Source organism: Malaclemys terrapin, chromosome 6 (assembly GCF_027887155.1).
Source record: "Malaclemys terrapin pileata isolate rMalTer1 chromosome 6, rMalTer1.hap1, whole genome shotgun sequence".
Taxonomy (NCBI): domain Eukaryota; kingdom Metazoa; phylum Chordata; order Testudines; family Emydidae; genus Malaclemys; species Malaclemys terrapin.
Window position 1 is genome coordinate 99941869 of NC_071510.1, and position 15250 is coordinate 99957118.

Here is a 15250-nt window from a genome sequence, read left to right on the forward strand (position 1 = left end):
GAAAGCAGAATCCGTGCTCTAACCCATATCCCCAGCCATGCTAGCTAGCCCTGGTTGAAAGCCCCATTAAAATTGGTGAGACGGTTTTGTGTCTGGATAGGAGAGAGACTAGAGGTACACCCAAGTAAGAGCCATGGTTTACTCTAGTGATGACATGCCCAAAGTGGCTTACGGTTCTGCTGCCCCACCCCTGAATTTTGCTAGCTAGAGAAGGAAATGATCCCCAGAATGTGGCCCTATGTCTGCACAGTATTTGAGGACCTAGCTGTCCTTGACAAATAAAAAGACATTTCTTGGTGCAGATAGCACAAAACAATGCTGACTCCCAGCACCATGTACTGCGAAGGTATGGTTCTGGAGCACAGATGAAAATGTAAATATTTACATTGGAGAGGGAACCAACTATGTCAGGAGGCTAGGTTTACATTTGTCCCCCAAATGGTAGTCATTAATATAGGTACATTTAGATTCCTTATATTGGTTAAACCACTGCTGTCTTCATGCATCTGATCCAGATTAGTCAAACAGTCGCTGCTCAGTAGCTGTCCTGACTTGACTAAAATAGAAGTTATTTGCAGGTCTTCTGGAATTATGGTTATCAGCAGTGATGGGGATCTTGTGAAGTGACCTGTGGTGTTATGAAGAAAGGAATGCCTGCAGTGCTCTCCTCCCTTTATTTCAGGGCTCTGTGACCTGATGGACACAATAGAAGAGTTTCTCTCCTTCAGACACAAAGAAAATGTGGTGTTTGTTTTCTGCTGTTAGAAAATGGCCAAACATTGCATTTGTAATTAACTAAGTAGCTCATGTCCATTGCATTGTTTTAGAGAAGCAATTTCTGCTTTGCACAGACAGCTGAAAAAAAATTTCAAGCATTTTTAGTTGGACTTCCAGCATGAAGCTATTTCACCTTCTATTGGTGGGGCTTTTTTTTGAATGAGTCCAGTCACTAGCTTAGTAACATAAGTGGTTTGTGTGGTATGATTCACACCCTTGTAAAAATGAGGGAAATACTGAAATATGTTCCAGCATGTCTTGGTTGACACAGAATCTATCATCTGGAGTCTGCTCTTGCCTATGTGGTCACGATGACTTACTACTGCTCTGATATGATAGGCTGATATACTTACTATTTTTTTTTAGCGGTTGCTTCACAGACAAGGACAAAAGCTGAGGCAAACGAATACTGAAGTGTTGCAATGCATAGTTGTATCCCCCACAAAAAGGATGAAGCTAACACTGCAGACACCCAACAGTATTGTGAGCATGGAGCATTTCAGGAATGAAGGTTTTTTTTAGGTAGAAAACCAGGAGATCGAGTTAACTGTCACATTGCACTTCTCAAATAGGGCACTGAGTCACTCAAAATCAGTCAGTCTTAACTCTGCCTTGTGTTTTTACAACATGGTGTAATGAAACACTAATTCTTGTGCCTCTGTTGTTTGTACTTCGATTATGAGTGTATTGGTGAAATTATAGGGGGGACAGATGATGATGATGCAACAATCATTTTAAATTTCATATTAATATGTTGCGTCTCAGATCGAGCTTAAAGAGGTGCCCAGGTGGTAAACTGCATACATCATTCTCTGCTAATGCTGTATCATGGAAGTGGTCTGTTGTGAATGTGCTCAGAGCTCTTGTATGTATTCACATATGCAACACTGTGGCATAAAAGTTCGTGCTGTTCTAAGTTATGATGTATGGAACATTTGCATTAACCTGTAGTCATTCTGGGGGGAAGTGGGGATTATGGACTTTAGAAGCCGCTTGTCTTTTTGTTATTACTGGGGCAGAATGAAAGTTATGGCTATTTGAGAGTCCACACTTTGTTTGAGAAGCGCGACCCTACTTCTGAATTTGCTGGGTTTCTTGATTTATTTTTTAATTCCAAGGTTTGTCCAGGCACTATACCCTCAGTATGTGGGTATGTGCCTACAGTCTTAACTTTGCCTTAACAAAAAAGTCTTTTGTTTGGAATCTCCGTCATTTTTACAGTTCTAGGGCCCACAGAAGAAGCAGCCCCTATTGCAGTAAGCCACAGGAGGTCCACAAGAGGCCTAGTCCAGCAAACTTTAGGAGGAAAGAAAAGGGAAAATGCCCCTTTGTTCTATAGGTCAAGGTCTTTGGCTAAATACACTCCCACCCATCCTCCTGTGGCGAGGTCTCTATGCTACAGACACCTTAAGGTCTGCAAGAAGGAGTCTCTCTTTTTTGCAAACCCTTTGTGGACCCTCACTATTACAGCTTCCTTCCTGCAGAGCCCAGGAAATGCCTAGGAGTGGAGATCTTTCCTGTTACCCTCCTAATGCTCACAGGAGTCGGGCTGTCCTCTTGAGGTCTGCACCAATGGCTATTGGTGGGGAATGCAGCCACAAGAGACTTGAGGGTTCTCAGATGGGGGTGCATAGAGATGAAAGAACCTCTGCACTCCCTTTGGCTGCTTCCTGCTGCTCTGCATCTGCTGGCAGGAGTTCTAGGGAAGGAGATCTCTATGTTCTCCCACCTCCGAAAGTTTTACAGGCTGTTCAGCCCCCTGTGACCGCTTCATTTGCTAGAGAGGCTAGCACTCAGCTGCTCCATGCAAGATGAAACTGAAACAGTGGGATAAGTGCTTACAGAGACGCAGCAACCATAAGCTGCTCAGCAATAGCGTTTCCAACAATAACTGCTGCAGCAGTGAACCACCTAGCAGCAAGTTTAGATCACACAACAACAACTGTTGAGGGAACTGATGGCCCAGCAGCAGGAGATGATGCAGCAAATAGTGCCACCTCTACACCTCCAGAGAGTTCCAGCAGGTCATGTATCCATCAAGGGGGTTCCCCCAACAGTACCAGTAAAGCTAACTAAGATGGAGCCGGACGATGACCCAAAAACCTTCCTAGTTATATTTGAGAGGGTGGCACTAGCAGCCCAGTGGCCCCTGAACAATGTGCTTTGATCCTGGCCTCATACATAATGGGTCCAGTCTGGTAATCTAGATTTGGAGAGGGCAGAAGACTACAAACAAGTAAAGTCCACCACTTTGGACTACTTGGATATTTCTGAGGAGAGACACACCATCAGCTGTTCAGAGCAGTGAGCTACCCGTAGGGGGCCATACCCGAGATAGTAGTGAAACAGTTGGGAGAGCACTGTTGGAAGTGGCTCCATCCAGAGGAGTAATTAGGGGCCCAGGTGACAGAGACCAGAACAATTCATAAAGATCTTACCTGTGACAGGCAAGGAGTGGGCACTACAGCACTGCCTGGGGATATTATCAGAAACGGTAAGGCTAATGGAGGACTTTCAACAAGCCAAAGGATTACCAGAGGTAGAATTACCCCAGGACTCAACAGGGTGGGAGATGGAGCAGCAAGAGACCTGGGGGAAGGGGCAGTGAGCCAGAATTAGCAACAGTCTCTCTGAGGGGCTCAGCCCCGAAGGCATCCTCCCAGATGATCAGACTACCCTTTGGACCATGGGTAGTCCAGGCTAGGCACCTCAAATAATGGGAGCAGGGTGCATCTGCAGCCACCCCATGACCAGGCCCGCACTCACCTAGGAAAGATGCTGGTGTCACCAGCCCATTCGTGTGCTATTCTTGTGGTCCGACACATAAAGAGGAAGTGCCCTCTTTATAGAATGTGAATGTGCCCAGGGCTGGATGTTAGAAACCTGGGCACAGAAAAAGGCTCCTCCTAAATTGATGGTACTGGTGATGGTCCAAGGGAAGATGGTTCAAGAACTCTTGGACTCCAGTTACAGCCAGACAGTGGTTCTGGCCTCCATGGTGGGAGGTGATGACACACCTAACCATACAATCTGCCTGCAGTGTATACATGGTGATGTCAAAACATACCTCAGCCAGTGACTACAGCTGACAATGGAAGCCCATACTGCAGTGGTAACAGCAGACCTACCTGAAAAATTGGCCTACCCCATAATCCTAGGCTGAGGCTGGGACTGACCCTACTTGCAAGTCATTAATGTACAAGCCTGATAGTAAGCGAGAATCCAGGCCATCAGTACAACCAGTTCCCCAGAGCTTGGTGAGCCTTGGGGAAGTCACTGACCCTGAAGAAGGAACATCCAGACCAACACAGTTGTTGATACCCATAGGGGAAGAAGAGATAAGCAGCTGGGACCTGGAAGCCCTCCTACAGAGTGGGAATTTTGGGCAAGGACAGAGGCTCCACCCTAACTTAGCCTTTGTGATGTGAGCAGTATCTGCTCTTCATGCTCAAGAAGGAGTGCTTGTGTTGAATTGAAAGGCATCAGAAAGCTGGGGTTGGTGAGGGTCCAGCTGCTGGTGCCATGCAGGTACCGCTGGGCGGTGTTGCAGCTTGTACACGATGTCCCATGTGCTGTACACCTGCGGAGAGAGAAGACATTTGTATAGGATAGTGGCCTGGTTCTACTGGCTAAGGGTGCATCATGAGGTGAGAATACTGTTTCTCCTACCTGGAATGTCAGCGAGGCAGCAGCAAAGGTCCCTGACCTTGATCGAGTCACCCTTTTAGGAAATCAGTGGACATGATCAAGCCCCTAGAAAAAACTGCCTTGGGGCATCAGTATATATTAGTGATCTGCTATGCAACCAGGTGCCCAGAGGCTGTTCTTCTGCACTTCGTGAAAGCCACAGCGATAGCTCCAGAACTCTTGAAGCTCTTCTCACGTGTGAGATTTCCCCCCAAAATATTAACAGATAAGGACGAACTTCACCTCCCAGCTGACGCATGAATTATGTTCTCTTCTGAAGGTTACATCCCCAAAAATCTTGGTGTACCACCCACAGACTGATTGCCTAGTAGAGCAATTTAATGAAATGCTGAAGAGAATATTGAAATGCTTTGTTGACACCTGCAAGCAGCAGGACCAGCTACTCCCATCACTCCTGTTTGCCATAAGGAGGTCTTGCAAATGTTTACAGGGTTTTCCCGTTTGAGTTGCTTTGCGGTCATGTACCATGAGGAGTCTTGGACTTGTTATGAAAAGGTTGGGAGGAACAAGACATAGGAGCCTTAAACATGACCCAATATGCTTTACAATGAAGGGAACAACTCAGAAACGTAGGGGCTTTCGGTAGAGAGAATTTGAGAGAGACCCAACTCATCAGGAAAGAAATTACAATAGAGGGGCATGACTACAGACTTTCCAACCAGGTGACTGTGTTCTCCTGCAGCAGAATCTAAACTAATGGCCCAATGGCAGGGTCCGTTTGAAGTGGTCAGGCAGGTCATATGAGATAAGACTACCAGGGAAGAGAAAAGAAACCAAGATCTATCAAGTGAATCTTCTCAAACTTTGGAAGACATGGGAGGCCCTGCTGATAACTCCCTCTCCAAAGGGATCTGAATTAGAGTCCCAGGTAGCCAGCAGCCAAGAACCGACAACAGTTCTTGGGGGGGTGAAGGGCTTTCCCCTGCTCAAAGGAAGCTGCTCCTCCAATTTGTTGGATTTCACAAAGGTATTTTCCACCTGCCCAGGAGAATGCAGTTCATCCAACATCATCTATAGACCATGCCAGGCCAGCTGTCAGGGAGAGCTCTAGACCATTACCACAGAGGTTGTGGGATACAGTCTGAGAGGAAGTGCGAGCGATGCTGGAGATGAGGATAACTATGAAATCCAAAAGTGAATGGAGGAGCCCTACAGTTCAGTCCCAAACCAGACAATTCGGTTTGAGTTAGAATTAACCTTTCTAAAGTCAATGCAATCTCAAAATTCAACACCTACCCAATGCCAGGGTAGATGAGTTAATACAGCAGAGGTACTGGTGAAACACCTGAGCACTATCGACTTAACAAAAGGGAATTTATCCCCTTACTCCCAAGAGAACACCTTTCTCCCTCCTTTTGGGTACTTCCAGTTCAAGACTGCCTTTTGGCCTCCATGGAGGTGCCGCAACTTTCCAGTGGCTTATGAACAGGATCCTCAGCCCCTACCATCAATATGCTGCAACCTACATAGGCGACATCATCTATAATCCTATCTGGGAAGACCACCTACAGCACTTACAAGCAATATTAAAAGCCCTACAGGATGCAGGACTTACTTTTCAGGGTTGGCCATAAGTTAGCCATAGATGAAGTAACCTATTTGGATACTGCGTTGGAGGCAGCCTTATGAAACCAGTGGTCAACCAGGTATAGGCCCTAACAGCATGTCGCATTCCCCAGACAAAGAAGCAAGTAAGGCATTTTCTCGACCAGGTTTATCCCCGTTTTTGTCTCGATCACAGCCCTTCTTACGGACTTCATGAAAGGCAACAACTCTGAGATGACCCAGTGAGATGAGAAATATGAGGATGCTTTTAGTGAACTGACAACATGACCATGCCAGATGCCTGTATTCTTCAGCCCTGATTTTTCCTAGGAGCTTAGACTGCACACCAGTGCCTCAGACGTCGGGCTTGGCATTGTACTGTCACAAGGCTTTGGAGGAGAAGGGCACCCAGTTCTCTACCCGAGTAGGAAGCTCTTTCCTAGAGAAGAGGCTCACTCAATTATTCGTGTAACCCATAAACTGGACCATGGGTTCCCTCGGGTATTACCTGTTGGGTAGCCCCTTCTCCCTTGTAACAGATTATGCTCCCCATGCTGGATTCACACAATGGAAGACCTAAACCCATGTATAATGCTATTATACCTTGCACCACAATCTTAGTTTCAGAGTATATCACCCGGCGGGAAAGGACCATGCCAAAGCTGCCCTAGAACAGCCTTTCCAGCTTGAGGGGTGGGGCATGTGAAGGGACACACCCTCACACTGACAGTGAGGAGACTAACGAGTTCTTCTGGGCCTGTTAAACACCAATGAGGCACATCTGCGAGGATTGTTCTACCTGGAGGGTGGGGAAGCTTTAAAAGGGAAAATCTGCCACAGGAGGGGGTGGTGAACAAGAAGAGGGCTGCCCCATCTCGGGCAGCAGAGGCAGACCTGTCAAAAGGGAGACGGTGGCAGGCCCCTTTGCTCCCAGAGCTGCGTGACCCAGTTTCTTAAAGCAGTATGTCCCAAGAGGAGGGACCCCATTTTATGGCCTGATATCCAGGTCATCCTGGTCTCTGCTTTTTTTTTTTTATTTTTTTTTTAATAATGGAGATATCCCATCTCCTAGAACTGGAAGGGACCTTGAAAGGTCAGCGAGTCCAGCCCCCTGCCTTCACTAGCAGTACCAAGTACTGATTTTGCCCCAGATCCCCAAGTGGCCCCCTCAAGGATTGAACTCACAACCCTGGTTTAGCAGGCCAATGCTCAAACCACTGAGCTATCCCTCCCCCCCTTATGGACTCCCCTCTCAGATGAGGAAAGAGGGGAGGACTTTTTTTTTGTTTGCTTGAAGAACTTCCCATTGAGTGTCGTCTGGAGTGGGGAGAAAGACAGACATAAAAGACCAGAAGTTGGGACTTGTGGGAACCCCTGCCACCGACATGGCTGCTAAAGAACGTGCTCCATTCTTTAAGAAAGAGGAGAAAAGCAAATATCATATATTTTTTGTCTTCAGCCCATGTTTGAGGCACGTTCAAATGTGTTGCTTCAGATCCTCCAGCCCTTGGGGAGTCTTCCTGTCTAAGAAACCTGCAGTCTGTCCCTGTGTTACTGTAAACTACACAAGTCTATAGTTATGGCTAGACACGGGTTCTCAAGAAAAAAAATTTGGTTGCCTCAAAATGTGGCCAGCAACTCTTGCTGGTAGCAACTCTTGCTGGTGGCCACTCTCACACTTCCCCCCCTAAGCTACTTAATTAGCTTTAGGAAAATCAAATAAATATGCACATATACATGCCCAAATCATTGTAATTTATTTATTGCTGGCTAGTCTGTTGTGAAAAGTGATAGTAACAAACATACAAGTATCATTTTTCACAGCAGATTTAATTAGCCCTGGCAAGCCCTTGGGACAAATTAAGCCCTGGATGGAGGGTTGGAGAAGGCAGTGGGGGCCACGGGAGATGGGGTGGGAGGCAGTGAGGGGATGGAGTCTGAAGCCCTGCAGCCAGAGGACATGGTTCAGGGATGGAGCCTGAAGCCTTGTGGCCGGAGCCTGGGGCCTACCACTGTGCAGCTGGAGCCCAACGCGCCATGGCCAGAGCTTGCTGTCCCACCACCTCAGGGCTGAAGCCCCAGTCCTGAGCCCACCACCCCTGGGAAGGTGGGGAACTCACTGGCTTCCTGATCCTACAGTGTTGGTGATTCCAGAGTGGGGCAGGGCCCAACCCCTGCTGCTGGCCCCAGCAACCAACAGCAGGCCGGTGCATCCAGGAGCAACAGGGAGGGGGAGGAGGCTCTACTTTGCACTCCCCCGCCCATCACAGCCCAGGAGGTTGTGGCCACAAGAAAAGCCCTTGGTGGCCACATTTGAGAAATGCTGGGCTAGAACTAGGAGTAATGGGCTGAAATCAAGGGGAAATGTGGGATGCTTATTGAGAGCAGCAATCTAGGAGTGAAGTACAAGGGCTGTGTGTGTAATAGAATACATGGCTATGGAATGACCTTCCCAAGGAATCTGTAGAAACTCTATTGCTTGGGACTTCTGAAGTTGGGCTGGAGGAAACACTATAGTAGGGAATAATTCTGTGTTTGCTGGGACATTGACTGGATGAGCTAATAGGTTGTTTCTACAGTAACTCCTCACTGAGCTGTCCCGGTTAATGTTGTTTGGTTGCTGATCAATTAGAGAACATGCTCACATTTAAAGTTGTGCAGTGCTCCCTTATAACACAGTTTGGCAGCTGCCTGCTTTGTCCACTGTTTGCAGAAAGAGCAGCCTGTTGGAGCTAGCTGGTGGGGGCTTGGAACCAGGGTGGACCGGCAGCCTCCCTAAGTTCCCTGTGTGGCAGCGGCCCAGCAGGCTATCAATTGCCGGGCAATTCAGCTGTCCCTCCCCCCAGTGCGGTGTGCTGCTATTGCTCTCTGCCTTGGAGCTGCTCCCAGAAGCCTCCTGGTTGCTGTGTCAGGATGGGGAGGGGCAAAGAGGGGTGGTAATGTTAGCATGTCCCCCTCTCCCTGCTCCTGCCGCTGCACCTCATCTCCACAGAGCACAGGGGGACACGACAGGTTTCAGGACGGAGGGAGCTTGCTGGCAGCAGCTGCTGTCTAAAATTGCTGATCTACTTAAAAAGGCAATGTACTTAGAGTGGGGTCAGTGTACTTAAGGGGGAGATGCATGTGTCTCTCTCTCTCTGCCATGCTGTCTCCCCTCCCTCCATTTGTGCTGCCTTGTAGAGTGTGACGCTACATTAACAATGTGTTAACCCTTGAGGGCTCAGCCGAGTGCTAGTTCATCATTTAGCAGTAAGGCATTCCCTGCGAAATATTCCACCCTCTGACTCCACCACTTTATATATAAATATTTCCCTGGAACCTAACCTCCCCCCTATTTACATTAATTCTTATAGGGAAATTGGATTTGCTTAACATCATTTCGCTTAAAGTAGCATTTTTCAGGAACATAATTACAGCGTTAAGCGAGGAGTTACTGTATTTCTAACTTCTATGATTTTTTTTAATTGATGCTGTTTGTGCGAAGTAGGGGAAAATTCAGAGATTCAATTCTGAGATTTCCTTTTTGATGTAAATTTGTATGGAAACAGTAAACCTCTTGAAGACTGACATCTGAAATAACTGAACTCTGCCAGGTGAAATGCATGATTTGACTTAGGTTTTGTTTCAAAGCAGTGTTCAGTTGCAGAGTATCTGTTCTGTTCTGCAGACTCTTTAATTAATGTTTGCAAAGGGCTTTGAGGAATACTGTAGAAGCACAAAGTAGTATAAGCTAGCTTTAAATACATGACCTGGATTTAGTAGAGTTAGCCTTAGTGGCCAAGAAAGAACAGTGTGTCCTAAGGGCAGGGTTATAAGGCAGCTGGGGAGATTGCATGGTTAATGATTTCAAGTAACATTTGTATAGCAAAGTCAAGTTTTTATAATATTTTTCTTCCTTTTTTGGTTGTATGAAGTAACTGTACTTGTGGCCTGAAAAAAGAAAGTTTCAGTCTTTTGAAAAGTATTTTTCTCAAAGGATTTCTGAATTTTCTTATGTAGAGCTACAGAATTCCATCTCAGCAATTTTTGCTCTCTGGGAAACAGAAGTCACATCTTAAAATAAACTTTATAAATACCTAATATTTTTAAAGTCCCCCCCTCTTTTTTAGGGGAGGAGGGACAAATTTTTTAACAGCAGCAAATAATTCTCTAGTTGCAAAAACCTTTCCATTTGTGTCTGTGGCTTTTTGCAAAAACCTCAAAGTGGCTGTTTTTCAGCTCCTACGTTGTATTTTTAGAAATGGAGTATTAGACCATAGGCTGGGAGGAAATTTCTGTTCAGCATGTGTGTGGTATTTTCATTATAGGGTAAGCATTAAGTGAAAAATGGCTAAAAATTCTTTAAAGTGTGTGTGTGTGTGTGTGAACTTAGTAAATTAAAAGCACAGTGGGGGAGCTGACCACTGTTTATGGCACCTACCATTTCTAAGGTAACTTAATAATGACAGTTTACATAGGGACAGAAGACAGCAGGAGAGGGAAGATGGACAAATCAACACCTATACATGCTGTTTGTGGAACTACTTAAGATATTTGAATGGCATTCTGTATTTAAGCATTAGTTAGTATTTTTTCTCTTACACGGATCTCTCTCAGATATAGTCACACCTCCCTAATAGACCAACAGGGATTTATCCTGTGATTTAACATACTTTCTGCAGTAATGCTGTGTGAAATTTACTGACAAGTTCCACAGCTCAGTGACAGAATGTTTAACTCTAAAATACAGTCTGCTTCCAATTATGCAGGAAACTTTTCACTGCACTTTAAGGAAAACACAGCAAAGGGAGCAGGATTCAATCCTGTTCCCATTTGAAGGCAGTTTTATCAGTGACTTCAAATAGGAGCAGAATTGGGCCCTAAATAAATCAAAAGGGGACATGTCTGCGTGTACAGATACACTCCAAGTGTCAAGCCTTTATTTTATATATGTATTGTATGTTACTATAACCATGAATGTAATAAAATTCACACCTATGCATGCATACAAGGCTACACATTTTATGTGGAACTGGCTTTAACTTTCATAGACCTGTATATTTATGGGACTACAGGGGAGAAGTTGTATTCCTTTAATGTCTTGTGAGAAAGATTGTTTTATTGCACTAAGCAATGTTGTTCATCTTTTTTTAAACTGTTCATGTCAACCCAGGTCTTGCTCCTATTGCTCAATTCAGTTTTTAAGAGTGATTGATTAGAAGGCAAAAAAACCCAAACCACTGGCTAAGTCTATTAAGTGTAAATTCAGTTAAAAGCAGCCTGATAAAAATAACATGGAATTTGCCACTGCAGCAGCTGGCTTATGAAAAATAACCATTGCAAACACTTAATATCAGAAAATGCACTTGTGATCAACAGCAGCAGCTGTCAAGTATCAGAGGGGTAGCCGTGTCCGTCTGAATCTGTAAAAAGCAACAGAGGGTCCTGTGGCACCTTTGAGACTAACAGAAGTATTGGGAGCATAAGCTTTTGTGGGTAGGAACCTCACTTCTTCAGATGCAAGACCTCAGATGCTTGCATCTGAAGAAGTGAGGTTCTTACCCACGAAAGCTTATGCTCCCAATACTTCTGTTAGTCTCAAAGGTGCCACAAGACCCTCAGCAGCAGCTGTTACTCTTTGAAAGTAATTACAGCAGCAGATAGTCATTTCAGTGACGTGACTGAAAAGAAAATGCTGTGTGGGATGACTTCTCCCTCCTTCCCAGGTTGTGAACTTACTCTTAGAAAAATGTGGGACTCTGTCCCCTTTTGCTATGGAGTGTGAAAGAGCTCAAGGGTTTTAAACTTGCTGTAGGTTTCACTGTGCAGGCCTTCAGAAAGGCTCTAGGATGGGTAAAATATATGTACCTAACGGCCTCAGACACATCGTTATAGGATACTTCCAAATCTCGAACCACTATGGCTAGTGGTTACTTTCTTAATGTGGAATTAAAGTCTGTTTAAACATGAAACCTGGGCTTCCTGTTTGCCAGCTGTCTGTTACACAGAAAAGGGCCAGCATTTTGCTTTGGGACTATATTCTGCTTTAGGTTCAAGGACAGCATTTTACCATTAGCTCCGCTTTCTGTAGGCTGGTAATGAAAGCTCTTACCAGCTAATCTGCACCAGGGTCTCTCAAAACATTCTTCCAGTATAGACCACATTTTTTGAAGGAAACTGTCTCAATCCCATAGATCGCCTCCCATCTCATTCATGATTGTAGAATATCCTTCTGCCAACTACATCAATGACCTACATAGGAAAGTAGCATTCAAGTACATGTAGCTGTCTTCAGGGGACTTCAGCAGCTGGAGAAAAAAGAAAGTTAGCACTGAATGACCAGCCAACTCTCTAGGCCGCCATGTGCTGTATGGACCACTGGTGGCCCATGTAGAACCACTGAATCTATCCTAGTGTGAAAGCTGAGGTAACATAAAACATGTCCTGGATTGAAGATGCAGACTACAGCTTTTCACCCTTCACATACTATATTGCTCTAAACTATACTGTCTGGCAGTTAATATACACAGTAGCAAAATAATGGCAATGTGGAATGCAGTCATGTTTTGAAACCAATCTGCAGAATAAGCGGTGTCCTAAGAGGACCTGTCTGGTATTTACACTCTGATTAATCTTAGCTTATGCTTCTTTTTCTGGGACTGATTTCACCCTGACCCTGCCATGGGGGGAGGGGGGGGAGAAGTTGGTTCTGTAGAGGGTTGATCTTTTGACATGCTTTTTATAGCAGGCTGAAAATACCAACATGATGATGTAATAGTTGCTTTGAAAAACCAATGGAACATTCCCCAAATATTTACCTTTGGAGTAGCACCTTTGAATGTACAGTGTGCACACTGTACAAGTATTTACACAAACTTAATGGTTATAATAGATGCACGTGGTTTTTGAAGTTGGCTGTGGAAGCATTGACCATAGGTTGTTTGTGTATCAGGGTAGCACATGAATCCTGTGTGGCTCAGTTGATAGCCCTTCAGATTCTGGACTGCAAGGTTATGAATTCAAGTTTTACACCAAGATTTAAGCAGTTGACCAGTGCTGCTGCTGCAGTTTTGAGACACTGAGCACACATCCCAGCTCCATTAGCTCTTTCTTGTAAAGCTCTTGTAGATGATTGGGTAATCCTAGTGTGCTTTTTTTCCTGAGAATGGATGTGTTTCAGTGTTGCAAACTGAGTTATTGCTGAGCTCCCAAATGGCTGCTGTTCACTAGCAGTCACTATTCAAGTTGTACCATGAAGCAAAATCAAAACTGTCCCCTTACATATATTATAAAGCATTTAGATTTCCTGTGTTTGGAAGAGGCTCTGTAAAAATCTTGTGAACACTGAAGACACAAAACACAGTACAGAATAGTTGGGGTGAAATAACAAGGAGTTTTGCTTAAAACCGCATCACTAAAAAGCCACTTTGCAAACTTTTTGTGGTGTATATTCATTACTAATCTTTATAACGTGTTCAACTTCTTGCTTACATCCAGTACAAGATTTCTTAAGCGTGTCTAGGGATTCTTAGTTGTATGTTGGATGGACCGAAGAAAAGCTCCCCTCAGCTGGAACATGGGGTCTCTAGCCTCTTTCTGTACTGGAGATAATGGAGTGTGATAGACCAAGGCAGTGTCTTGTGTGGATTATATGGGGAAGGTAACATATAAGATCTTGTAACCTGTGTTTTGTACTCCTGAAGGGGGTTTGTAGGAGGGAGCACAAAAGCTGTGATGGAAGGATAGGCTGATATGAAGTTAGAAAGTTCGGTTATGCTTAAAATAGCTCATGCCGTATCTGAGTATAATCATTTTAATATGAATCTGGCAAACCTCTTCCACTTGGGGGAGGATTTCCACATTCTGTAGAGTAAAACATCAGCTGTTCAAAGGCAATAACTAGAGCCAAGGCAGGTTAAAATGCATTTCAATCTTACTGCTGGGACTTGGCTTTGGCTTGCATCAGATGCATTTATTTATCATCACAGGTCAGGCCTCTGTGTTCATGCCTTTTTAAAAACTTTTTTAAAGCAGCAGAATGCGCAGCAAGGTAGCTGCTTCACCAAGAGGCAGGAAAGGGGGGAGGGGGGGAGGAAGAGAAGGAAAAAATGGCCACAAACTTTATTTAGTCCCTCCCACCCCCACACTAAGAATCTTTTCCCAATATTCCATGACTTTTGGGGTGCAGGCTGTAGAGCAACAGTTTAACTCCAGTGATGTAAATACACGTGTAGGTGGCCACATTATTGAAACTTTGTCAAAACAACCTGAACACATTTGTAGTTTTGTGGTGACAGCTGATGAATGTTGGTATCCTTCGTTGTAATAGCTAAATTAGCTTTCTATTTTGCAATTAGAACCAGAATTTTATGCTGAATTTACACAATTATTATATGGGCTTTATTTACGTCTACACTAGCACTTATGTCAGCCAAACATTTGTTGCTCGGGGGGGATGCTCTCCTGCGGACGTAGCTACCGCTGCTCATTGAACTGGTTTTATTATGTCTGCGGGAGAGCTCTCTCCCATCGGCATAACGCAGCTACATGAGCACTCTTACAGCAGTACAACTGTGCTGCTGGAAGCTTGTATGTGTAGACGTAGCCTAAGTGGCAGGCTGTATTTAGCACCATTAGTTATTGCAATCATGTCTAGACAATTAAAGGCCTGTATACGCCTACTTTTATATAGGAGTATAACTATTACGTATTCTATACTCACACTGTTATCTTTTGTTGCTTCCTGTTTGGAGTATGAAAAGTTTTTTTGAAACCCTGCAAGTTATATCTGACAGCATTTTAACAGCCTAAGAAGATGGCTTAGCAATGAAGGAAGAGCTGGCTAGCTTTAATCAGTAAAAATAGATATTGATCTAATCTCCACTGTTCACTGAGGTCTTTCTTCCACTCCTTAAATGGCTTTAGTCTGGCACCAGCATCTTATAATTCTGAAACAATTTAGCCCTTTGTCAAATCAGTGCTAATGGACTATATTCCTTTACACAACATATAACAAACTAAGGGTGGGGAGTAGCATAACTATACAAAACATTAAGACTATAGTGGAATTAACACTGAAATCTCTGTCTTCATGTTGTACTGAGCTGTTACACTAGAGTAACATAACTTGGATTTGATATCCTGGAACTACTATGTTGTTTCGAACTAACTTAATATTCAGGGGTATGGAGCATAGTATACTTCTGAAATGTGAATACTGAATCATGTAACTTCTGATTAA

The 15250-nt window shown here is 44.5% G+C and overlaps 1 protein-coding gene across 6 annotated transcripts in view; it reads left to right on the forward strand.

Moving 5' to 3' along the window:
- The window catches only part of PLPP1 (phospholipid phosphatase 1), a 125166-nt gene that overhangs the window by 104602 nt on the left and 5314 nt on the right, over window positions 1-15250 (forward strand). The window lies entirely within an intron of this gene.